The sequence below is a fragment of the Eleutherodactylus coqui genome, chromosome 1, assembly GCF_035609145.1.
Source record: "Eleutherodactylus coqui strain aEleCoq1 chromosome 1, aEleCoq1.hap1, whole genome shotgun sequence".
Classification (NCBI taxonomy): Eukaryota; Metazoa; Chordata; class Amphibia; order Anura; family Eleutherodactylidae; genus Eleutherodactylus; species Eleutherodactylus coqui.
Window position 1 is genome coordinate 66,445,940 of NC_089837.1, and position 21,901 is coordinate 66,467,840.

Consider the following 21,901-nt stretch of genomic DNA (forward strand, 5'->3'; position numbering starts at 1 on the left):
CTTGAAAATATACAGGAGATGTATAATTTATACCAGCTATATATATATTCTCTATATATTTCTCAATGTTTGTCTGTTGGCTCATCACGCACAAACTGTATGACCGATTGACATGCCATTTTGCACATAGTAAAATCTCAACCTGGAGAAGGTTATAGGCTAAAAAAATTGAACTGTTGTTGTCTTGGCAGCCTTATTTGCCTTATTTGTCTTTGCGTGAAATTTAATACAGCAACCCCCAAATTTACTCTCACCCATGGATTCTTCTGACTCGATTTAGTATCCTAGTTATTTCCAACAAACGACAGCGGATTTTGGTCGACGTTTAAAGTCCAAGGGCAAATTTATCATTGTGTTGGTTCACCACTACCTGAATCATATGAGGAACACAAGTCCCTGCAGATCTACTTTATGGGGGGCGAACAGCAGCCAGCCGACCGACGCTGCAAGAATGTCCCAGCCACCAGGGAAGATATTGTCTTATCGCTGCACCGGAATAACAGCTATGTTCGCAGTTTTAAATCAGCGCTACAGCGAATGCCCCACGATGCATTTAAAGTAGTTATTCGGGCGGACAAAACATTAACATAGCATTAATCAGCATCAGTGTCCTTCCATGTGTTTATGCCTACGTTCGGATATCTTTTCTTACTTAGAATGTTACATTTTGTATTGTCCATGTTCTGTATCGGGTACCCGGGCTACTACCCTGTTTCCCTGAAAATAAGACTTACCCTGAAAATAAGACATTGCATGGCTTTCTAGAATTTTTGAGGATGCAAAATGATTTTTCAGGCTTTATGAGGATGCTTGAAATATAAGCCCTACTCCAAAATTAGGCCCTGCTAACAGTTAATTTAAAAAGTCAATTTAAATAGTGTCCAGGCAGCTATGCATGTAAAAAAGTAAAACCTTTTTGAACAAAAATTAATATAAGACACTGTCTTATTTTTGGGGAAACACGGTATCAGTATAATGTAGCTGACAAATGTGTTTTTAGTCCCACTAACAACTGTTATATTTGACTTTATTATTCTTTACTGCCCCGTGCATGTATGTATTTGGAATCTTATGCTTTATTAAAACCTTACCAAACTCTTATAAATAACAGACACCAATATTGGATAAAAAGGCCGCAGTGTTTATTTAACGAGGTTACCAATAATGACCAATAATAACCATAACACTTTCTGTAAGCTTGTATCTCTTAGGGCTCCGACCCATTTGCGTTTTTTTTATGCTGCGATATCGCTGCATTTTTTAACATGATTGTCAATGGGTCTTTCTTATGGTAAAAACTATAGATGAGCGAGTATACTCACTAAGGGCAATTGCTCGAGCGAGCATTGCCTTTAGCGACTATCCCCCCACTCGAGACTGAAGGCTCGGGTGCCGGCAGCGGGCAGGGAGCTGCGGGGGAGAGCGGGGCGGAACAGAGGGGAGATATCTCTCTCCCTTTCCACCCCCCCCGCTCCCTCCTGCTGGAGAGAGATCTCCCCTCCGTTCCTCCCTGCTCTCCCCCGCCGATCCCCGCCGGCCCCCGAATCTTTAGAGGCTCGCTCGAGTAATGTGCCTTAGCGAGTATGCTCGCTCATCTCTAATTCCAATCATTAATGAGGTGATAGATGCCTGCAGAATGGATCTGAAGCTATAACATCACACTGGAGCTCCAACATGTCATATCTGCACTAGTCACTGACTGGTATCAGTGGTACTAATATACTGAAAGCATTCCAATCATTAGTGAGGAGATAGATGCCTACAGCATGGATCTGAACCTAAAACATTACACTACAGCTCCCCGACATGTTATACACTCAATTTACACTAGAGCCCCCCAGCATTGAACCCTCTGTGGTGACATGTCTGCACATCAGCAGGGGGGGCCCCGTCATTTCTCTGCGGTGAGCCTATCTGGCATGCCACGATTTAGATCCTGCGAGTGGAGAAATGCTATGATTCTCCGCTCGTGGACGCCACGGCTGCGCTTTCCATAGCAACGCTATGGAAAGTGTTTATTGCGTTACCCGCGGCCGGTTATTGCAATGAACAATCGCCCGTGGACAAGCAGCGTTAGGCCAAATGCACATGGGCGGAAATTCCGTAGCAGGATTTTGCGCAGAATTTCCGCCTGTGCACGCTGCCATAGGATTGCATTAGATAAAGCAATCCTATGCAGACGGCTGCGATTTGTCCGCGTGAAAAGGCAGAGGCCCCCACAGAAACGGCACGGCTGACGCCCCGGCTTCGCTCCGTGCATGCACCGACAGCCGGCACATAGCAGAGCGGGGAGCAGCGGGATCCAACCCGGCCGTCTGCAGGAGGCCTTAATTTGGGAACAAAGGAATATATTTGGAGCGCTCATTTGCGCTAACACCGGCATTGCAGTGAGCCTCCATCTGTAAGTCACAGCCGACCACTGCTGCGTGTAATGTGGGCTCAGCTCATGGTGTACATTTTTGGTATAATTAATGACATTTTATGTAAAACTCAAAATTTGTTTGTTTGCGTCGTGTACAAATCCAGAGTTCTGATCTGATTTCAGTAAAGTTTTGCATGAGCGTTCTTCAGCCCCAGGCGACAAATACTGGCGTAGCTAAAAATGAAAAACTGACAGGCTTCCCCTGTAATTTTTGTTTCCAACAGAAACCAATCACAGCTCACCTTTCATTTCTAATACTGCTGAGGTACAATGAAAGCTGCGCTGTGATTGGCTGCTATGAGCAACACAAACTTTCTTTTGGACAGCTTCCATAACAGTGCGGTGCTGGGCTCATTTTTGTGGCTTAGACCTTAGTCAGACGGGCGTTTTTTCGCGCGATTTACGGATCGCATGACGGATGCACATCCGCAAATCGCGTGACCGGTGCCCGAAAATCGCCCGAAAATCTGCTCCTAGCCGCGTTTCATTAGAAACGAGCTGGAGCTGTCCAGCGCTTTGCATTCAATGGAGCCGGCAATACAGCCCGCTATATTGAAAGCAATGCGCTGCGGGCGAGTGTGGGATGAATTGTCGGGAAGGGCTTAAATATATAAGCCCTTCCCTGCAATTCATCCAGAAAAGTGTTAAAATAAAAAATATATATATACTCACCTGCTCCCGGCAGCCGGAGTTCCGCGCGGCCGGCCTGCAGTGGGTGTGAAGGGGGTGTGAGTCAGACCTGCCCCCTGATTGGCTCAGCGCTGAGCCAATCAGGGGGCAGGTCTGAATCACACCCCCTTCACACCCACTGCAAGCCGGCCGCACGGATCTCCGGCTGCCGGGAGCAGGTGAGTATATATATATTTTTTATTTTAACACTTTTCTGGATGAATTGCAGGGAAGGGCTTATATATTTAAGCCCTTCCCGACAATTCATCCTGCGCACGCCAGCAGCCCATTGCTTTCAATGGAGTCAGCTGTATTGCCGGCTCCATTTAATTCAATGGGCAAACATCGTTCTTCTCTGCCACAGCTGTTACAGCTGTGGCAGAGAAGAAGGATTTGTCTTCTATATGTTCTCAATGGGGTCGGCGCTGCTACCGCCGGCCCCATTGAGCGCATATAGAGAAGAGAACAGGAATCACAGATCGCAGATAGGTGCGATCTGCGATTTCTGTTCTATAATTTATCGGACGAGCGCATAAAAAGCGCTCATGTGTCCGATACCATTGCAAAGCAATGGTTTAATAAAATCGCCGGACGCATGCGCATGCGCAAATTGCGGCAAAAAACGCCCGTCTGACTAAGGCCTTAAGTTGTATATTCCAGGACTGTTATCCATAAAATTGCTCTGCAGCATGCGGGTTAATCTCCTAGTTATAGACAAATGGGTTGGGCCGGGGCCGCCACACCCTGTAAGAGAAGCTATCCCTCCCATTTCAGGAAAGTGGCATATAACAATGTAGATAACAAAAAAATAGAATAAAAAAATAAAATGCCAAATTTTTGCGCAAGCATCAAATTTTCACATTTTTTTTTTACACAAAGAGGTACGATGAATCCCCCTGCAGTTCCATCCTGGTTTCCATCTCTGCTTTTCTGCATAAAAGATGGAAACCTGAGACAGAGCCACCGCTGAAGAGAAAATCATGTTGAGAAAGTAGCCATGGGGACATATATCATGTATATCCCCGCCACTAGGTGGTAACAATTATCATGTGTATACACACAGGGCTGGGGATATACAGTATAATATGTGCATACACCCAGCGGTGGGGATATACAGTATAATATGTGTATACACAGCGTTGGGGATATACAGTATACTATGTGCATACACCCAGCGGTGGGGATATATAGAGTATACTATGTGTATACACAGCAGTGGGGATATACAGTATAATGTGTGCATACACCCAGCGGTGAGGATATACAGTATAATACGTGCATACACCCAGCGGTGGGAATATATTATACTATGTGTATACACAGCAGTGGGGATATACAGTATAATGTGTGCATACACCCAGTGCTGAGGATATACAGTATAATATGTGCATACACCCAGCGCTGGGGATATATAGTATACTATGTGTATACACAGCAGTGGGGATATACAGTATAATATGTGTATACACAGCAATGGGGATATACGGTATAATATGTGCATACACCCAGCAGTGGGGATATATAGTATATTATGTGTATACACAGCGGAGGTGGGGATATCCGGTATTATATGTGTATACACAGCGGAGGTGGGGATATCCGGTATTATATGTGTATACACAGCGGAGGTGGGGATATCCGGTATTATATGTGTATACACAGCGGAGGTGGGGATATCCGGTATAATATGCGCATACACACAGCGGTGGGGATATACAGTATAATATGTGCATACACCCAGCGGTGGAGATATACAGTATACTATGTGTATACACAGTCGAGGTGGGGATATCCGGTATTATATGTGTATACACACAGCGGTGGGGGTATACGCTAAAATGTGTGTATACATCCAGCATTGGGGATGTATACACCATTTCTTGGTCTCCAAGAAAAACAGGACTTGCGCCTCATTTATTAAAGCAGTCTCTAACAGTAAACCTCTCTCCGTTGCCCGTAGCAACCAATCACTGCGCAGCTTTCATTTCTTATACTGCTGAGGTAAAATAAAGCTGCACTGTGATTGGTTGCTATGGGCAACGGAGACGATTTTACTGTTAGACAGTGATGATTAATCTGTCCCCCTGTTATCTGTGGTAATGAATCTCAGTACAGCTCGCAGTTTAACCCCTTCAGTACATCCGGACGACTATAAACATCCTACGGTCTTGAAGTGTGTATGGAGACGGTTTGGAAGCCGCGTCTGCTGTATACTCGGCAGCTATCAGACACAACCGCTTTTAACGGCCACGATTACAGTTAGCTCTGATGGCGGCAGATAAATGTTTAGATGCCACCGTCATAATTGAAAATGTACGAATCCTGGAAGATGGGGACGAAAAAGCGAAGATATAAAAGTGATAATTCCCCGGCCCCGAGGGCTCATTCACACGGGCGTATGCGTAAAACACCGTGTAAACATCGCAGCGTTTGAATTGCGTATTGTTCAACTATCCCTGCGTATGATCGTGGATACGGTTTATTTGCATGCCTATACCTGCATATGTACTGCGTATGATCGCGGATACGGTTTATTTGCATGCCGATACCTGCGTATGTACTGCGTATGATCGCGGATACGGTTTATTTGCATGCCTATACCTGCATATGTACTGCGTATGTCACACGAGCAAAAAAAAATGCAAGCAGGAAAGACGGCCTGGAGTGATATTCTTTCTGTATGTTTAAATTCATTCCAGCAAAATGCGTAATACACGACAAAATAGAGCATGCTGCGATTTTTCTTAGGCGCGTAACATACGCAATGACTATATGCAAGTGTGAATGGATCAATGAAAATCCATCTACTTTCATTGAGTCTATTATTGCATATTACGCACGCAACATACGCGTATGTAATACATGGTGAAAATACGCATGTGTGAATGAGGCCTAAGATGGTTAGGCAGTTATTTTGTGCTGCACCGTGGTATTTGATGCTGTTTCGGTGTTATTTGGTGCTGCGCCATCATATTTGCCACTGTCGGGGTGATATTTGGTGCTGCACAGTGCTATTTGGCGCTGTTGCGGTGTTATCTCGTGTAGCACAGTGGAATGTGGCACTGTTGCACTGTTTTGCGCTGACTTGTGGTATCTGGCGGTTTTATTTTGCGTTGCCTTGTTGTATCTGGCGCTGGTATTTTGCGCTGCCATGTGGTATCTGGCGGTGTTATTTTGCGTTGCTTTGTGGTATCTGGCGTGTTATTTTGCGTTGCCTTGTGGTATCTGGCAGTGTTATTTTGAATTGCTTTGTGGTATCTTGCGTGTTAATTTGCGCTGCCTTGTGGTATCTGGCGGTGTTATTTTGCGCTGACTTGTGGTATCTGGCGGTTTTATTTTGCATTGCCTTGTCGTATCTGGTCCTGGTATTTTGTGCTGCCTTCTGGCATCTGGAGCTCGTATTTTGCGCTGCCTTGTGGTATTTGGCGGTGTTTTTTTGCGCTGCCTCGTAATATTTGTCTCTGGTATTTTGTGCTGCCTTCTAATGTCTGGCGGTGTTATTTTGCGCTGCATTGCGATATCTGCCGCTGGTATTTTGTGCTGCCTTGTGTTATCTGGCGGTATTATTTTGCGCTTCCTTGTGGTACATGGCAGAGTTATTTTGCGCTGACTTTTGGTATCTGGCGGTGTTATTTTGCGCTGCCTTGTGGTACGTGGCAGTGTTATTCTGCGCTTCATTGTCGTATCTGGTGCTGGTATTTTGCGCTGCCTTCTGGTATGTGGCGCTCATATTTTGCGCTACCTTGTGGCATCTGGCAGTGTTTTTATGTGCTGCCTTGTAATATCTGACTCTGGTATTTTGTGCTGCCTTGTGATATCTGGCAGTGTTATTTTGCGCTGCCTTGTAATATCTGCCGCTGGTATTTTGTGCTGCCTTTTGGTATCCGGCAGCGTTATTTTGCGCTGCCTTGTGGTATCTGCTGCTGGTGTTTTGCGCTGCCTTTTGGTATCTGGCAGTGTTATTTTTTCGTTGCCTTGTGGTATCTGGCGGTGTTATTTTGCGCTGCCTTGTGGTATCTGGCGGTGATACAGCCAGGGGCCAGCAGTATGTGCGCTGCATGGTGACATTTGTTTGGCTCTGCTGGGGGTAATATGGCTGCTACATGGTGATATTTGGCGCTGTGTGGCAGTACTTGCTCCCCGGTGAGGTCCTGTGTCACCAAGGATTGGCTACTGAGACCCACATGGACAATATTCTTCAGTATGGAGGGGATACTATTGTATGTGGGCTGCTGGGGCCGGTGGGCTGCTGTATAATCCCGGCCCTGATCCTCCATCTTCTTCCCTCACGCTGGGACTGCGGCCCCTCATTGTGTATATGCTGTGTATACGTTCTCACAGCGAGAGGGGAGGAGTCTATACACAGCGGGGCTGAGGGGCGCAGCGTGAGGGAAGAAGTCAGTCAGACGGAAGATGGCGTTCTACTGTATGACTAAGGAGGTGGGGGAGCAGGCAATGGCGGATTATAATAGCGGTGACGGCCCCCGGCTCCAGCCCACGGCCACCAATACTGGCCCTATTATAACCCGCTCTTCCCTCCCACAGACAGCTGAGCCCCCGCCGCCCCTGAAGCTTTAGTTTTATCTAGAATGGAGTTTCTCCTCACAGGCCTCTCTTTAGCCACTACGCTCTGGGAAGCCCCGCCCATCCTGTGATGTCACATCTGCCAGGAGCAACTACACTCTAGCCTGGAGGCGGAGTCCTTCTTCTCACCCCACAGGCCCCAGCTGAGGCGGCAGCACTTGAAGGGCCCCACGTCTCCCTCCCTCTTAGTTGTCCGCCATTAGCTGGGAGGAGCCCTATCAGATCAGGTCGTAGTAAAGGCGGCCATGAGTAACTGCAGGAGAGAATCCTAGACTAGTCATCCAAAGAGATAGCTGTTTCCTCGCCCTCATCACTATTAGCGCACATTCAAACCACCGTATTTACCACGTGTGTTACACAGTGAATAGAACACATTGATTTGAATAGGTTAATTCACATATGTGTATTTCTCAGGTGACTTTCCATCGAGTGAAAACATACGCGGCACGTTGTATTTTTGTGCGAATTACACACCGAAATAGGCCATAGAAGTGAATGGGCCAGCGCAAAGATGCAGCGGTGTATTTGCGCATCAAAACAATGGGCCCCTCTGCGTGCCTAAATACGCTGCGTAATTACACGCACTAAGAGCTCCTGAAGACGAGTGTTTTTGCGCACGGTTCAGCATGCGCAAAATGGCCGACACAAACTGCAGACAATAGAAGCCATTGTTTTTAATGGCCTGCCTCCCATTCTGCCTTTTTGCACTCAAGTTTCACCTGTAAAAACATACCTGCATGCTCTATATTTGCGCACCCAAGGTACCATAGGAGTCTAAGGGGGTGTGCAGATGCGCCCCCTGTCTGCACAAAATAGCCCACTGAACTGCGCAATTTCAAATCACAGCACAGCGCAAAATAGTACAGTAAACAGAGCTGCTAGTGATAGCGTTCCCTTCACAGCGTAATCACGTCACACTCACAAGCGTATATATGTCTACACTCATCAGTGTTTTCCAACCACATAATACGCTGAGTATTACACAACGGAAATACGCATACGGCCGTGTGACCGCGCCCTTAGTCAAAGTCCCCTATATCTTTCCGTAAACACACGTTACTCCGTCCTTCCGTGTAAACGCAGTGACTGAACAACACGCCATAATTCCTTCATCGTTCCGTTTCTGCAGGCTTAACAATCCAGCGACGATCAGCCGGTGTAAACAGGGTCACGAATGAACAACGACCTGCTTACTGTGAATGGAGGCGGGCGGCCGGAGCGATCTCCTGCGCACTTTACCTCCATTCGCTGAGTGATCATCGTCCGTTTGGGAAGATTAAATCCTGATCGGGGGAATTCAAATGGCGCTGTCAGAATTGACATTGGCATTTGAAGGGTTAACAGCCACAATTGGCATGAATGTTGATCATTGCTTTTGTCAGCGGAGGACAGCTATCAAATATGGCTGAGACCCACTCGGCTTCTGAGCCTGCTACATACAGACACCTGATATGTGCCACGTCAGGAAAGAGTTCATATAGCTTTATACTACGACGGACCCAGCTGTATATCATCTGTAGGTGGTATTTGATGGCTGATTTTCACTGGTAGCAGAGACATTGAGCTAAAGCTACATGGCAACTCTTGGCCTCAATTGCGGTCACATGACCAAAAATCACATTATAGGCCCTAGTCCTCACACGGTCACTGAAATAGATGCTTCACGGTGTAACTCACAAGTTGTCGCAACCCGCAGGTCACAAGTAAAATCCACCAAGGTTGGAGATAACTGGTGAGTTGCATCGTGACCCCATTGATCAGTGAGAGGGCGAGAGTGCAGGGCAGCACCGCAATCTATAGTCAGTAAAATACCGGACAGCCGAGCCGGAACCGAACGGATCCCATTATAGTCAATGGAGTCCGTCCGGCGCTGTTCAGTTCAGTCATACGATGGATCTGATCTGCCAGCGGATTCCCCTTCACTGCTTCCCTGAACAGAACCCCCGCCGCTGGTGTGAAACCCCCCAATACTATCTGCACTAACCCAGATTTATGAATATTACCCACTGCAAGCGATAATATAACAGCCATTAAATGATACTAAGCAAACGTTAGTCCTATAACACTGAGATGCAGGTCACAATGTACAACATACAGTCCTTCTGAAAGTGGTTGTCACTTCACGACTATTATTGTGAGGGTATATATATATATTGCCATATGTGTTTTTCATGCTTTTATACCTGTATGCAAGTTTTATTCAATTCCAAATGAGAAAAAACTTTAATACTTCGCCTTACATCAGATATCCCAAGGCTGAGAGAGATGTTCTAAGAAATTCAGAGAAGATACGTAACCAGACACAAGGCCGCATGTACTTGGCCAATTTCCCAGAAGCGCTGGAACAAGATATCAAGATGTTCAAATGTACATGACTGTTATATGATTTTCACTGTCTCAGTCCGCAAATCCGGACTGCCCATATATGGTTATGAGCCCATCACCCCCTAGTGGTGAGAGGGCAGAGGGTATAAGATCTCATGTAATCTGTAATAAAGTGCGCAGTTTTTTCTCCCGTGTGAGGAATGATACCAGATCCCTGTGTGGTGTCTCTTCTTACGGCCGGCAACGGGGAAAGTGGGGTGGGGCCGATTGGTGCTGTATTTAGAATTTTAACCCTCATAAATGGCGCAACCAACTGGGGCGGTAAAATCGGAGCTTACAGCGCAATTCACCCGGATCCACGCTACTGAGAAACCGTCCTACTGCAAACCGAGCCTGATCAACTCACTTAGAACTCCAGGTAAGACAAACATATATTTATGTTGTGTTTTACGCTGAGAGTCTTGCAGCGGGACTGACTATCTGTGGTTTGTGACCGGACGGGTTGGGTTAAGAGTTCTACACGGTAACTCGTGTGGGCTCCGGGTTTGCCGTCATGGACCACTGACCGTGATATGCGCACCAATGGCTCACCCAGAAACTAGTCTGTAGTCTATTTGTACTTTGAAGTCCGTAGCGTTTTAGCGATAGTGGAGATTGTTTGTTGTATCTGCAGAATTTTTTTTCTCTTACTTTTCATTTGATCTCACAAGAGAAGGGACCCTCAGGTTAGTTTAGTTAGTTGTTAATGGTTTAGCAGAGAGGGATGCATTTTGTGAGATGTCTCATAGAAAGAAGGGACTCTCGGTCGGTTTGCCTTATATATGGGGCTAGCGATTTGATTTCAGAGAGATGCATTTTTATGGGACTGGTTCCATAAGGAGAAGGGACCCTCGGTTGTCTGCCGGTATATAAGGGGCTGACAATTTGAAAATTAAGAGGGATGCATTCTATGGAGCGTGTTATTTTTTGTTGTTTTTGTTGTAATATGCGTAAGATCTTATTAAAGAAGACAGAGCCCCTCAAGGGCTGCCGCCGTGTGGATGAATCTGTAAAATGTAAGAAAACTCTAATGAAAATGTGTGACACCGACCCGCATGGCAGATTACAAAATGGTGTCTGGGAGGAGGTCTTTAGGACCCAGAGGTGCCTTGGAAGACCAAGGTTTGCTAGGAGCAGAGAGAGAGACAGTCAGAGTAAGTTACGTATGTACACATTATTTGTTTAAGAAAGTATCCGTGAGTGAAATGTTGAAAAGTACAGTAAGTGATCAAGAGGGCGTCAGGAGAGTGTCTATTGAAAGTTATATTGGCAGTTAGGTAGGGGAGAGAAAAGTGATGAGTAACAAGCAAGTCAATAAGGAAGTTACAATGCACGTGATTTGTTGGTAAAGAGAAATGAAAATGTGTATAATACAAGATAGATAATAGATAATATGTATAATCCATACTAGGTGGATATATATGTGTGTATATATATATATATATATACTGTAGTGCAAATAGTTAGCTGAGATTGCGTGTAGGGGAGAAGAGGTTGTTGACATATAGCTGCGAACTTGTGTTCAGTCTCCAAGGTCGGAAGATAACAGCGAGAGAGAAAATACAATAACATCCTTGGTTAATATCTTGGCTTGCTTGCAATGAATTGAAATGAATTTAATTAGTTATACTGTCTTAGTAGGCAGGGAAATATAGCAATTTCTAATGTATATTCTTACTTATACAGGGGTTGAAAATGAATGTTGCAAGGTCCCAGCATATGTGTTAATTATGATTTAAAATGTTTTTTCAATAGTTTAAGCTAAAACAAATCAGTTTGTGTTTCATAGTCGCGGAGAGATAAGAGATTTGTTTTGAAAAAGTGGGGGCTTTCAGAACTCACTCCAAATTCAGGGTCACAGATTCTAAAACACTTCAGCGTTTAATACAGCATATAATAGCTTCAGTAGATAAGAAATATAGAATATTTCAGTCACTCAGCAAACTTTTTCACATAATTTGTCATAAATAGCGCTCACAATCTCATCTCAATAGAATTATGTACTTTATAAAATTAAAAGCACTCACCTCAATGTTTTTCAACTGATGTATGTATGTTTGCCAAACTTTTTTTGTCCGTGCATCTGTATGGACTGGTACACCTTTAAAGGGGGGTGACGGAGCAGACTTGAGCGCATGGATGGATGAGAGTTAGTGACCCGTGTTCGAGCTGTGGTGGAATGTGTGATGTGGATAAATGACTGGGGGTAAAAGTCCTACCCCATGCATGGGACTTTGCTTGGTTGAGATGTGGACGTGTGGACGGTTAAGCTGAAATTAAGCTGAGAAGACGGACGCAATGTGCCAATATCGAAGGGGTGGAGCTATATGATGTAATAGTACGTAGTAATGTTTCATCCCTCCTCTTGCACGAGGGAGGGGGGGGGAATTTTGAGCAGCTAGTTTTTTTTTTTTCCTGTTTTGTTTTTTTTCTCCTGTCTGAGATTTGATAAGAAATTGCAGGCAGGAACAGACTAATAATGAATTCACTTAAAGGGATATCACATTTCAAATATTAATAGATGTTTTGTAGGTTATTCTTCCCCGATGTAACTCATGTTTCTGCTATAGGTGCTAACTTCTTACAGGCCTTATCTGCATCCATCAAATCTTTTTACAATGTTATAATAACTTAAACCCGGCTACTATTGTTCCAATTGCGTACCCTGGTTTAAAGGGGGGGAGGAGAAGGCATAGGTGATCTAGGTATTGCAAATCAGCCATTTTTAAATTTTTAAATTTTTTGCAACAAGATTCTGATCTTTTTCAAATAGAATACCAGCCCGATTGTCTAGCATTGATGCAACAAGAAAATTTAAGTTTTAAAAAAAGTTACTCAAAGCCCTTGTTAATAATGCATATTTTGAGTTGTTTTTTATAGATGGTACCAGGGTGATTGACAACTCCACACTGGATATACGGTGGTTACACAACAAGATGTCCTAAAAAGCAGAATGTCTCCGCATGTCGCAGTACAAGAAGCGGAACTGAAAGCACTCACGGAGGCGTGTAGAGTGGAGGAAGGTAAGACGGCAAACATTTACACTGACTCCCGGTATGCATTTGGCATAGCTCATGATTACGGCCCAACATGGAAGGCCAGACAGTTTTTTACCACAGCAGGACAGCCAATTAAGAATGTTGCAGCGGTGCAGTCTCATGGAGGCCCTACTTCTACCTGACAAAGTGGAAAGCTCACACCAATTCCTACACCGGAGAAGCAAGAGGCAACGCCATCACAGGCCACACAGCAAAAGCAGCGGCCCTCAAGCCGTGGAAGAAAGAAGAAAAGAAGAATTTGACTACACTTGGACTTTGATAAAATCTTGGACTTTGATAAAAAACATTGGACTTTGATTATAACTTTGGACTTTGACTAAAACTACAAATGGACTAAAAAGGGACGGCGTATGGTGAACAGTCAACAGAACTTGCTTACCATAGTCCCTGTGCCTCATGATGGCCCAGCTGACGCACGGAAAGACACACCTCTTAAAGCAGTAATGATGTCGACGCTTGAACGAGGACGGGTGGCTCCTTGGTTTTCTGTAGCTGCTGCATCATTTGTCCAGTTTTGCATGATCTTTGCCGTAAAGCAACAGGGCAGAAGTAAATTTGCCACACCACACTTGCCTAGACCACTCTACCCATTTCAGGGATTGCAAATTGGCTACACTCAGCTCCCACTTGTTGGGAAGCATGAAAATGTGCTTGTTGTTGATTTCTTTTCAGGTTGGAGACCTACCCTGTTACCAAAGTAAATAAGCAGGTAACCGCACAGAAGCTCATGAATGAGGTAATCCGCAGATATGGGGTACCGGAAGTGATTGAGTCAAACAAAGGTACACACTTCACAGGTGAAATAATGCAACACATCATGTCTGTTTTGGGTATTTTCCAGGCTTTTCACACACCCTACCATCCGCGGAGTAGTAGGGGAAAGTAGATACAAAAGGCAATGAAGGAAATGGGTAAAATCTTGAATTGAGTGTCTTCTATTAGTTTTTCTTTTTTCCAGGAGGATACATGCCACAGTAGCAGAGTTTGGGGAATGATTTTCTTGTTAATGTTGTCATAAGCCTCTCCAAGGAATTGTTAATAATGTATTCTGCAGTCTCTGCTTTTCTCCCAGGTCCTACAGATGAGTGTCACAATCTGAAACCAGGTGACAGGGTCTATGTGGAAAAGTTTGAGAGAGAAACCCTGTTTGAATGTCCCTACCAGATGTTGTTCACCCAACTGCAGTCAAGCTCGAAGGAAAGCCCACTTGGATCCACACCTCGCACTGAAAGAACTAATGATCCTGTATATCCTTTACATGCTATAATGTGGTACAATTCCTCTAACACACACCTTTGACTACTGTACACTAGCCCCCTGTTTCAGAACAAATTAATACAATACACTGATGTGAGAATCCAACACCGCATCGTGCTAAGAGAGACATTGACACTCAAGGTGGTAACTTTGATCCACATGTACACATAGATACAATAGGAGTGCCAAGGGGGGTGTGAGATGAATTTAATTCTAGAGATCAGGTTAAAGCAGGTTTTGAGTCCTTATTTGCTATTGTCACTGTTAATAATAATGTAGATTGGATGAATTATATCTTTTACAATCAGCAGAGGTTTGTAAACTACACCAGAGATGCTTTACAAGGGTTAATTGACCAGTTAGGGCCCACTGCATCCATGGCGTTCCAAAATAGAGTGGCCGTGGATATGATTTTAGCAGAAAGAGGTGGGGTATGTAATTTCTTGTATGTGTATTATCCCTTTGATCAAAGAGTATGAGTAAGGGACTGGACAATGTGACACCAAAATTTCCCTTGTTTGAAAAAGATGAAGAGCCAGTTCCGATAGTGCCAACCAGGTACGTTACCAGAAGAATGGAGAGATGGACTAGTACTGTGTCTGCCTCAGTCTCATAAGATGGACTGTCAGTGGACTTCCCATTTGCCTAGGGAAAGTGCAGAAGACCTTAGGTTCCGGCGAGGGCACACCCTGTGGGGTGTTAACTTGTACAGATAGAGGGTATGGAGGCCCGGAAATAAGCCCAGGGAATCCATGGCCTCCTTCTGAGGTGAGGTAGGGATCCCTCCCTTTTAGGAGTAGGGACTTACGGGCAGTGGAGAAACCCTGACGCAAGGGAGAGACGACCGAGGAAGAGTGCAAAGTCTGATGCTTGATCTCCATATTAAGTTTTTTAGGGGGGTTTGTGAGGGTATATATATATATTGCCATATGTGTTTTTCATGCTTTTATACCTGTATGCAAGTTTTATTCAATTCCAAATGAGAAAAAACTTTAATACTTCGCCTTACATCAGATATCCCAAGGCTGAGAGAGATGTTCTAAGAAATTCAGAGAAGATACGTAACCAGACACAAGGCCGCATGTACTTGGCCAATTTCCCAGAAGTGCTGGAACAAGATATCAAGATGTTCAAATGTACATGACTGTTATATGATTTTCACTGTCTCAGTCCGCAAATCCGGACTGCCCATATATGGTTATGAGCCCATCACCCCCTAGTGGTGAGAGGGCAGAGGGTATAAGATCTCATGTAATCTGTAATAAAGTGCGCAGTTTTTTCTCCCGTGTGAGGAGCTAGACCAGACTCCTGTGTGTGGTGTCTCTTCTTACGGCCGGCAACGGGGCAAGTGGGGTGGGCCGGATTGGTGCTGTACTTAGAATTTTAACCCTCATATTATGACAACTTAACCAAACATGGCGTCTCTACCCCAAGGGCTTGTACCCCAGTTCATATACTGTGAGCGCTGTTTCTTTAATTACTGATTGCTGCAGCGTCTCTCTATATAACAGTGTGATTTATCTCGTCTCTATTACTATGCAGACTTATTACTCGTCTCGGGGGCGCCCACTTCCACTTTGTTGCTTGGAATGGGAATAGTCAGGGGTTTCCCTTTGCCTGTGTCTGGTAACATCTACAGCCTCTGCCATTTCTGCAGAAGGTGGCCCCTTTAGTGTCCCGCACCACTGGAGGCTCAACACAGCATCTGATGCCCATCTCTCCCGGGAACTGGGTTCTGCCTTCTGCTGGCAATTGGGCCTTTACTACTTCACATGTGCTGCTGCAGTCTCTTATAAAAGGGTTCTGACACAGCCTTTTATGATGTTCTGGTCCCAAGATGAGTGCCAGCTCTTTGTTCAACCTCTCCAAAGATGGCCACTGCCCCACTTCCTTTTTAAGGCAAAGCTACAGTCCTCATATAATTGTAATAGTTCCACTGATTTCTATTAATAACAGTAATTGGAGCGCCAACTGTAATGCAGTCTATCAATTACCTTTAATGAGGCTTAATATTTGGGACATTCGTTTTCAGAACCATAGTGGCCACTGGCAAGCTCAGTAATGCGGTGAGGGCTACTACCATCTCCTTACATTCACACCAAGCCGTTTTACTGAGGCCAGCCTCACTTATGGTTTGTTGTTTGGGACCAGCTAGTGGGCCAGGCTTGTCCTGGGTCAGGAGTACAGCTCTGTCATGGCTCTCCTCAGTCTTTGTTACCATCCAGACTGTAACATGGCTGAGCTCTCCCTCTTGGATCCAGGCAATGCACACAGCAGGATTTTCAGCCCCTGTCTGGTTCAGGCTCCATTCACTGATATAACATGTAATACTGTATCACTGAAGAAAGGCATCCAGGCCCCTCTTACTCTCTTCTAGTGAGTTTACCATCACCACATCCTGAGGCAGAGAGTTTCATTGCCTCACTACTCTTACAGTAAAGAACCCCTTCTATGTCTTACAGTAAAGAACCCCCTTCTATGTCAGAGTAGAAACCTTTTTCCCTCTAGACGTTAGACTAAATTCACATCTGCGCTAGGGATTCCATTATGGGAGCAGGAAAACGAGATCCTCAGGATGAACAGATGTCTCATAATGGAACCAAATGCTGAATGGATCCCATTGACTATAATGGGTCTGTTCGGTTCCTGCACCTGTCCAGCCTCCTGCATGCACAACTTTTTCATCAAGCATCTCATGTTGTATCTCTACTAGAGGAGCCACTGATGCAGATGTGAATACAGCCTTAGTTTGCTTTTTAGCCATAAATATAAAAAGTGACTTTTTTTTAGAAAGCCCCTTCATTCTTTGTTAGATGAATTATTACAATATAACAATGGTTACATGGGGGGGCATAGAGGCGCTTTCATTAAGACCGTCATTTCATATGCAGCCTTAGGGCTTTTACCCACTAGCGTTTGTTTTTTTTAATGCTGTGATATCGCTGCGTTTCTTTCAATGGGACTTTCTAATGTTAAAATCGCATCGCACAAAAATCGCAACAGCACAAACGTGCGATTTTTGTGCGATGCGATTTTAACATTAGAAAGTCCCATTGAAAAAACACAGCGATATCACAGCATTAAAAAACGCTAGTGGATAAAGCCCCTAGTAATTTGCCTGCTGGAGTAAGATGTGAGAAATGTATTAAGAGGCACATACATCTTATGATAAATCTACATCAGCAATGGGCTGAACAGCCTGTGACAAGGGGCTCAAGCACTGGAGCCTTGGCATTAGTACAATGTCCTCAGGACAGGCTATTTCTCCTGCAGCAGGCCTGCTGATTCCCCCTGGTCCTGATGATGTGCACACCTAAAGTCTTGGATGAGGCTAGCTTCACTCATGAGGTCACAAAGAGTTGGAAGCGCGTGAACGAATAAACTACAATCAAACAATCACAACCAGTACAATGAGCATGCTCAGTTCCGTTGTGCCAAAATTTGGTACAAATTTTGTTACACATATAGATTTTGGTGCAATATTTGGTGCATTCTTCCATTTCATCTCCATGACAACCTTAACTGCTTCGGGTGAATCCTTTATGATTCCACCCCTTTAACTTGTGTAAAGAGTTGCAACTTTTTTATGCCAGAAATCTGGCACAAGTGTCTTTGTTCATCAGGGTCGCAATTGTGACCCGACCCCTGCACTTAGAGGGCCCAGAGGCCCCCCACCATATACAGAATGCACATTGAGTACATTACCAGCCAATCACACTGTCGGCGGCCTGTTGTCGGAGGAAGATAGAGGAGGAGAAGGGGTCAGAGGGAAGGCAGGCGTAGTGTATGGAGAAGGCCAGATAATGACGTCATCATCCTGCTCCTGCTCCCGAGTCTGCACTCCCTGCTCTCCTCACACTGCAGCTGTCTGCTGGTTCGTTTCCCAGGTCACAGCTGCTATTTCAGGTGTGCTGGTCCTATGTGACTGCCCTAGTGTGACTGCCCTATGCTTATGTTGTGAGGGGAAAAAAAGTCACCCATTCCCCATGGCTAATATTCAGAGAGTTGTAGTTTTACTACAGGTAATCTCGTACACACACACTTAGCTCTGCTACACTCTGCTGCACACACTCAACTTGGATGCAAGATGTGATACAGGGGGGCATGGAGGCTCTAGTACTCTGTTGTATTACCTCTAGCTTGGATACAAGATGTGATATGGGCGGGCATGGCACAACAGCCGCGCCAAAGTGAGGGAGACCACGAGGTTTTGCAAAAGGGTTGTCACGGATGGCTCTATGTTCTCACCCGATAGTGGCGCTAAAAGTGCTCTGGTCGGGGGTTTTGCAGCGACCCAGGGGACGTACTGTGGTACTGTTAGCAGGAAGGCCTGTTTTTGTCACGTGTGACGCCAGCACTTCAATTGGACCCTTTGGATGGAATGCCAATTAAATAATTGAGACAAATCCAATAGTTTGGGATAGTAATCTGGGAGTAGACAGATTTACTTAGGATGATATTTTGCAAAACAGTTGAATACACAATTTTCCACAACGGTACATAAAATGGTACAAGAAGGTGCAGCAGTATGCAGTAGATTAAACACGGTGTAAAACGCAGCAATATTGTCTTGCTTAAGATCTGACCTCAACGCTCTCTCCTTACTTTTACTTGAAACTTATTCTGAAGGACAATTTTTTCCCCCCAGTTATTCTCACTGAAGGGATGATTAGAATTTAGTGAAGTGTAGGTGAAGCAGAGTTTAAAGTGGCTGATAGACTAATCCTGGCTTTGAGTTTACCGGGTAGTTTTAGACTCACTGTTTAGTGGAAGACCAACCTCGGAAAGGCGCTTCTCCTCTCTACTGTGAAACCTCAAGGGACCGGAATAAAACCTTGCTCGACCCTGGGAAAACAATGTGCTATAACTGTCTGTTCTTGCTTGTACGCGTGCCTCCTCCTCTCTCCGACACAACCTGACTGCAACCTCTCTTCTCTCCCTCCTGGCTGAGTCTGCCTAACTGCTCACTGACTCCTTTTATTACCTCTCTTTTTTTTCCTGCACTTTCTCGACTCCTCCCTTCTTGTATAGGGACTTGTGTTATTGCTTTCCCACCCTTGGACTAGCTGACTATCACCCAATAGGACACCAGCTGACATCACAGCTAAGCTCTAAGCCATGGATGTCACATAGAGAGGTGGGACAGGGCAAGTGTTGGTGTGAGTGTTCTGTAGGAGCCACTACGCCACTACAATGGAGGCTCCAGTACCCTTTTGAATCACATCAAGCTTGGATACAAGATGTGAAACAGGTGGGCATGCAGGCTATAGCACCCTGTTGTACCGCCTCTAACTTGGATAAAAGATGTGATATGGGTGGGCATGGAGGCTCTAGCACCCTGTTGTATCGCCCCTAACTTGGATAAAAGATGTGATATGGGTGGGCATGGAAGCTCTAGTACCCTGTTGTACCACTTCTAGCTCTGATACAAGATGTAATACGGGTGAGCATGGAGGGTCTAGTACCCTGTCGTACTACCTCTAGCTTGGATATAAGATGTGATAAAGTTGGGCATTGACGATCTTGTATCCTGCTGTACCATCTCTAGCTTTGATACAAGATGTGATAGGGGCAGCATGGAGGCTCCAGTAGTCTGTTGTACCACCTCTTGTTTGGATACAAGATGTGATACTGGTGGGCATGGAGACTGTAGTACCTTGCTGTATCGCCTCTAGCTTGGATACAAAATGTGATACGAGTGGGCATGGAGGCTCCAGTACCCTGTTGTGTACAGGATGTGATACATGTAGGTTTTGAGGCTCCAGTACCCTTTTGTACCGCATCTAGCTTGGATACAAGATGTTATACAGGCGGGCATGGAGGCTCTAGTACCCTATTATACTGCCTCTAGCTTGGATATAAGATGTAATATGGGCTGCATGGAGGCTCCAGTACTCAGCTGTACTGCCTCTGGCTTGGATACAAGATGTCGTATGGATGAGCATGGAGGCTCTAGTCCCCTATTGCACTGCCTCTAGCTTGGATTCAAGATGTGATACTGGTGGGCATGGAGGCTCCAGTACCCTGTTGTATCGCATCTAGCTTGGATAGAAGATGAGATATGTGTGGACATGGAGGCTCTAGTACCCTGCTGTATCGCCTCTAACTTGAATACAAGATGTCATACCAGCGGGCATGGAGGCTATTGTATCCTATTGTACCGCCTCTAGTTTGGATACAATATGTGATAAAGTTTGCATAGAGACTCTATTACCCTGCTGTACTGCCTTACTTATGTCACGGCATAACATACAGCGGATATTCTGATGTCCTTTAAGGAAATACATACATAATGAAGTGCAAATACGGTATGTACATTATTATTAACAACATTAAAGTACAGGGTGGTATAAACTGCCTCCAATAGAGTTGTGTGCAGCAGGAGCACATGTGTGGCCACATCTGTATAATCTCACCATCAATGCTGGAATCCCCCCTTTCTAGAGATTAGTGGGGGTCTGTCTGGGGTCCTATTCTTTTTAATATGTTCCAAAGTAATATAGGAGAAAGGAGTTCATATATGCACCAGTTACTGACTGGTATCAGTGGTACTAATATACCGAAAGCACCCTAATCAGTAGTGAAGAGACAGATGCCAACAGCATAGATCTGAAGCTAAAACATTACACTCCGACATGTCATATATGCACCAGTGCACATGGTCTTATTGGTTTCTATGGCTCACTGTACACAAGCCATTGTGTTGGAGTCAGTGGAATGAGCGCTTATATAAGCTTCGGCCTACAATTGTCTTTTTCCCCATCTCCGCACATTTGTGTTCACCTCAACCAAGCCATCGAAGTTTACCAATAAATTCTAGCAATTTGCAAGGCCTACCATTATGGCGGACCACCAGCCTACTGCATCTAGTGGCTGCGGTTCAGTACAAACAAGAGATCTTCGAGCACTGCTGGATTTCCCATTGAGTGGTATAAAACATCATGAAATTCTTGGCCTCTAGGCTTCCTATACTTTACAAGTCTATCCTTTGGGAGGACATCATGCCGGGCACCCTGCGACAGGCTCTGATAGTCCCAATTCCCAAACCTGGGAAGGACCTGAAAAACTGTGGTTCCTATCATTCCATTTCTCTTCTTAATAACATTAAATTCCTTACCAAAACACTAGTAATTCATATCAATTTCATCCATAAATACATTATACATGCTGATCAATTAGTCGTTATGCCTGGAAAGAGTGCGGATAGGAACCTTACATCTCTTTTACCACTCTCACAAATCTGCATCCAATAGTGGGTATTGGATTCCTCTATTTATTGACCAAGATAAAGCCTTTGCTTCAGTGAAGTAGAGGTAGACATTGTGTGGAATGCCTTCACAACTTGTTAACTACATCTCCCGGAATGTGGTTGCACACACACCAGATGTTTTCTATTTCCAAATAACATCGCCAACAGTGGAAGGTCCAAAGGTGATGCAATGTCCTGTACTGATTGGCTGTTCAGGCCCATCACCATACCCGATTGGAAAAAAAGTCAACTCTACACCTGGTGACATTCTGATGGCTTCTGTACTGGGATACACCT